Source organism: Rutidosis leptorrhynchoides, chromosome 9 (genome assembly GCF_046630445.1).
Source record: "Rutidosis leptorrhynchoides isolate AG116_Rl617_1_P2 chromosome 9, CSIRO_AGI_Rlap_v1, whole genome shotgun sequence".
Taxonomy (NCBI): Eukaryota; Viridiplantae; Streptophyta; class Magnoliopsida; order Asterales; family Asteraceae; genus Rutidosis; species Rutidosis leptorrhynchoides.
The window spans coordinates 311,689,036-311,695,035 of NC_092341.1; positions in this window are offsets into that span (position 1 = coordinate 311,689,036).

Genomic DNA, 6,000 nt, shown 5'->3' on the forward strand with positions numbered 1-6,000 from the left:
GTGTTTTCCGGTGCATAACTATATGCATAATCTTTCCTTCCGTAGATGAAGTGCGGTTGGTTCATCCTCTCGATTGAGGTGTTTTCAAGAATTATGAAAGGTTTGAACGCAAATTGGAATCGTCAAGATACAAATGAGGTTTAAGATGAAATCAAGTGGCAAACTTGAAGAATTGTTTAGTTTCATATGTTATAATCAATATTTTAATTCATTTTAATTGTCCAAAGTTAGCAGTCCAATTGTCCAATAGTCCAATAAAATCATATATAATTTAGTATATAATATTCGAATTAATTAATACGTATCGTGACCCGTTTACCGGTCTCAGTATTGATCACAACTCAAACCATATATATATATATTTTGGAATCAACCTCAACCCTGTATAGCCAACTCCAACATTCACATATAGAGTGTCTATGGTTGTTCCGAGATATATATATAGATGGGTCGATATGATAGGTCGAAACCTTGTATACGTGTCCCGTTATTTAAAGTGCGTAAAATAAATAAATATATATCATGACCCGTGTACAACGTATTGTCTCAGAATTAATCCGACGTATTGTGTACATGTGTCCCGATTTAATGTGCGTAAAAGTAAATAACAGAAATTAAATGACGATAAATAAAATTGCGAGAATGTAAATTACGAGAATGTAAATTGCGATAATTAAATTGCGGTAAAATGTAACCAGTTAGCTAGGAACAGTTAGCTGGAACAGTTAGCTGGAACAGTTAGCGTGGATTCTTAACAAAATTTCAATTAGTTAATTCGTTTATTTCTAACAAATTTTATTTTATTCAATGTTTTCTTCATTATGCCACTTGTTGAATTTTGATAGGTCAAAATCCAAATATAAAATTGAATTTAAATGAAAATAGTTGTTCTTTGGTGAACGGATACGTATATGTGCGGACTTGAGCAGTATTGTTAATGACTGCTGAATTAGAACTGAAGAGTGTACAGTGTAACTTATTAATGTGATATCTAAATATTTCTCGGGTAATACCCACCCGTTAAAATATTTTCACCATTAACAGTTTGTACAAAAGAATTTTTAATTACAATTTCTATGAAAAATATACCTGCATATATATTTTCTTCAGATGTAGTCATGGATTTAACGAGTAAATAAGATATTAAACTCATTTGATTTATCGTTAGTACTAGATTACATGATCTCTAAAACATTAGAGATTACATAATCGTCATGTCGAACAAAGATTAATGAGGTAGAACGATACGTAAAGCGAAGATAATCGATGTAGAATGATATGTAGAATGAAGATCATACTCGAAGTACAGATGGTGATATTGAGGCGTGTGATGTTGAGGCTTGTGTTATTGGTGGTACTGGTGCCGATGCTGGTGGTACTGTTGGTGTCGGTGATTTGTTCGCTAAAAAGTATTAAATTGGTATTGAATAAAATTAGGTTTGGCGACCGAAATTATTGATATCATTCAAAAATTTATTACATCACTGCGAAATTTAACGTTTATTCTTAAGGTATAAATATCTTTAAACAATCAACCCAAAATATTTCAAAAATTCGTCATGAGTTAAATTAGGTTTTGGAACCGAAATTACTTTACCGAAAAGAGGGGCGCATATTTTTGATAATATTTGATTAATTAAAGTGGGATAAAAAGACAAAAAGATTTTTAAATTTATTTTTACCATGTTTTTAAAATTAATATTTAAATCTTAAATTAATATATTTAAAATTGTAAATATTTGAAAAATTAATATAAGTTTGATATGAATTTATAAATTTTTAAATTAAGTTTGGTGTGAATTTTTAATTTTCAAAATATTAATTTTTAATTTTATGCATTTCAAATTTTAAGTTTGGTATGAATTTTTAATATTAATTTTGAATTTTATATTTAAGTTGTGTGAATTTAAAAACAAAAATTTACTTTATCTCATTAAGTTAAGAATATGATTTTTAAAATTCGTCGTAAGTTGAAGACTAGGTCTTTGAACCGAAATTGCTTTACCCGAGGGAGGGACGAGAACTTTTATTATCATTATTTTTAATCTTATTGAATTAAAGTATGCCAAAAACATTGAAAAAACCCAAAAATCTTAGCTTTTAAAACAATCGCTACAAAAAGACAAATTTTAAAATTTTGTCGAGAGACGGACTAGGACATCGATCCGAAACGACCTCATCCTAAATAACAAGGGAAACAAAATTTTAAAATTAAGTACTTAATTGTTTCAAAAGTTAATGATTATAAAAAAAAAAAAAAAAAAAAAAAAAATATCAAACTCCGCGACTCGCGGAGGTACCGAAAATCCGAAAAAAAAAATAAAAAGAGCTGAACGATCAGTACACTCCACAACTCAAAAACACGGCGAATTTCACAGCGAAAAAACCCGGAAAAACCCGAGAAAAAACCCCAAAAATCACAATTTTTAACCGTTAATCACCAAATCTTTTGCTAAAATCATGTTGAGAAGGATGCTATCTAAGAATTACTCAAGAAAAACGGTAAATTTCTACACCTAAACACCATTTAATCTGAAATTTGGTGTTCTTGAGCTATTTTTTCCCCAATTTGATTTTGATGCTTTTTAGTGTAATTAAGCTTAAATTGTTTATGTATTATGCTTGTATAACCTAGATTGATGCTGTTTAACATGATTAGAAGCCTTAAACTTCAAATTTTGAGTAATCTAGGGTTTGTGTTCTTGAGCAAATTTGGGGCTTTTTGATATAAACAGGTTATGGCCGATTTTTGTCATGAATTGTTGCTAAATTGAGTAGTGTAACATGTCTAGGTAGTTAAATGATCCAAACTTTGAGCCTAAACATGATTTTGAGAATTAAAGGGGACTTTTTCAAGTCTAAAATTCATGAACTTGATTTTTGAAAGATAATGCCATTTGAAACTTGTTTAATTGCTAGTAATGATTATTTTGACATGTTATTTGAGTTGAATGCTTATGAACTTGGCGAAAATTTTCGAATATGCTTATTTGAAAAAGTGTAGATTTGATAAAAATGTGAAAATAAGCTTAAGTTTGATATAAATTGATAATGTCATTGTAATTATTTTGATTGATGATTTTGCTGACACTAATGCATATTTGAATGCACAAAAATTGTGTTTGATGTGTTTTGCAGAATGAAAGGGGTGAATCTTCATCCCAAGCCCGCAATGCTCCTGCTGAGAATTTGGAACAACAGGAGGTGGATAACTACTACAAGCAGGATATACCTCATCCAGTCATGACCTTTTCTGATATGCACTTGGAAGAGTTGCACCCGAACCTGAGATTTGACAGACTTTGGATAGATTATCCAAAATATCAAAGGGGTTTGCATACTCTTCATTCTAAGGTTGTTGAGGTACCGAGGGTCATAGAATGGGGACCCTTAGAAGCTGTAGAATTGGCCGGGCCAATTAGGGAATTACTTGTACAGAGGTATGGTAATTCTTCTTTTAATGACTGGATATGTTTATTCACCATACGTAGACCTGTATATAAAGTATGGTGTGAAGAATTGTTATGTAGTATAGAGTTGAATGATCGGGTAGCTAGTTTAACCGATCGTTCTTTTATTAGATTTTTGTTAGGCTGTTCGATGCGCCACATGTCTTTACTGGACATGGCTCAGGCTTTACGTATATATACGCCTGAGGAGTTAGCGTCTGCCGATTGTAGAGGATTGATACTAAACGGTAGAAAGATAGATGAGAATTTTGATACACACGGTGTGTGGAGTCAAATGACAAGCCATCACCGTTTCAAAGGGGGAAATTACTCTTATTTGGATATAGATAGAGCCGAATTAAGAGTGATACATAGGTTTTTAGCTAATTCGATTACACAAAGGGGTAAGAACAAAGAAAAAGTAAATGAACAGGATTTGTTTTACCATATGTGTATTCGAGACCCACAAAGCGCTGTAAGTATACCATATTGTGTGGGTTATTATTTATCAGCTATGGTTCGGGGGATGCGACCACATAGCATAATAGGAGGTGGTATTTTTATTACTTTGATTGGTGAATATCTCGGTGTGGATATAAGTCGGGGGGGATTATTACTAGAAGAGCCGGAACCCCGCGATACTATAGGTTTAAATGTATACCATGGTGCGAAAGTTTTGAAGAGGCGAAATAACGCCGCAGTACGATACCATGGTAGACATCCACAGGTGGAGAGAAACCAGCAACAAGGTAATGTAGGAGGGGGGAATGAGATGCAAGAAATGCATAGGTTTATAGCTTCTCAGGAATACGAAAATGCTAGACAGAGAGCATTTGAAGATTGGCAAGTTCATCAGAACCAGATCATAGCTCATTGCCAACATATAGGTAGAAACTATATTCCTACACCAAAACCCATCTTCCCTCCTTGGTCTATAGAGATGCAGCCACCATATCCTACGTATGACCCTGCCGAAGCATTCTATAGCACTTATGGTTATGCCTGGAACCCCTATTGGTACCAATATCATCCTTAGTTTACTTATTATTTTTTTATTTTGTAATTTGTAATTATTGATACATTTAATACTTTTGTTAATATTGTAATCATTTTTATAATTATCCAACTTTTATTCTTAGATTTTAATAATTTTTGAATGTGGGGTAATATACCAAACTTCAAAAATATGTATATATGTTTGCAGTTTATCTTATGTACACAACAGGATAAAACAATGCATTTTCAAAGACTGGCATTAAGTTCAGCAAAAGCAACTAATTTTGACGACAAGATGCAAAATATATGTGAAATAACAACAAGACGGAATGAACAAATGATATGCACCATTTATCATTCAGCAAACAAACGCCAATATATTTGGAAACTTTGGTAAAAATTTAATCATTTTCACACAAATCACCCTCAATAATTTAAATTGTTACTAATTTCTTGCAAATGAGGGCATTGCAAGATCTTAAGTGTGGGAAGGGGTTAAATTCTTTCGGATTTTAAAATTTTTTACTTTATACACTTGGTTACCATTAAAAATACTAGTAAAGCAGTAGTTGTATTAGAATCTAGTGCTCTCTGACAAAAAAGAACAGCCCTAGTCTTATATACTGACTACCCAATTTTAGTAAAATTTTTCAAAATTTTCAATTAAATGAATTCAAAATCATGTTTATACATATTTATGAACGATAAAACTAGGTTTTAACACCGAAATTATTGTTACCTCGGAAAGGACATAAATTGAGAAACAAACCAAAATGTTAAAATTCATTTAAAATGGAATAGAGGACGATAAAAAGAAAAATAAAAAGCCAAGTGTGGGAAAATTTACCAAGTTATTTTAAACATATGTCACATATATCTGTAATAAATAACTGAAAATACTTTTGCTTTGGACTAAACTAAACTGTTTTACCCGATGAAAGAAAAGAAGAGATGGATCTACATGATGAATCAATTCCATCATTAAAAGGAAGTAAAGTCTTCCGAAAAAGACACGCGCTTCTTGATTTAGGTCATGAAGTTGTCGTCCAGACCAGCTGTAGGTTGACGAAAAATCTAGAAAAGTCATTACTAAAATCAGCAGGAAATCCACGGACCTCAGCATTAAACAGGGTCGCCAAGTGGTCAGATTTATCCTAACCATGAGAAGGATTTATCTCGTACAATGGGGGGCACCGTGCAAATTAGCTTGATAAGACTAATGAATCAGATCCCCAGAAAGGATAATCTCCTTAAAGATTAAAAATCAGCTTTTAAGACTGATATTACTCAATCCTAGAGATTGACCTTAAAGATTGAGAATTACAAACTCATGGAATTCAATGATATCTAAACTCGAGCTTAAACGAGAAAATATTTTGATCAAAATTACAAACTGATTTGTTTTCTGAAAGCCCTATTTTCAATACGTTCATTACCATTGAACGTAAAATCCTAGGAATTCACCTGGAATTCATTAGGTCACCTGAACTAAATCGGGTGTCAACCGTAAGAACGGTGGTTGCATAGTGGTCAAAGACAGGACCTTGTGCCATAC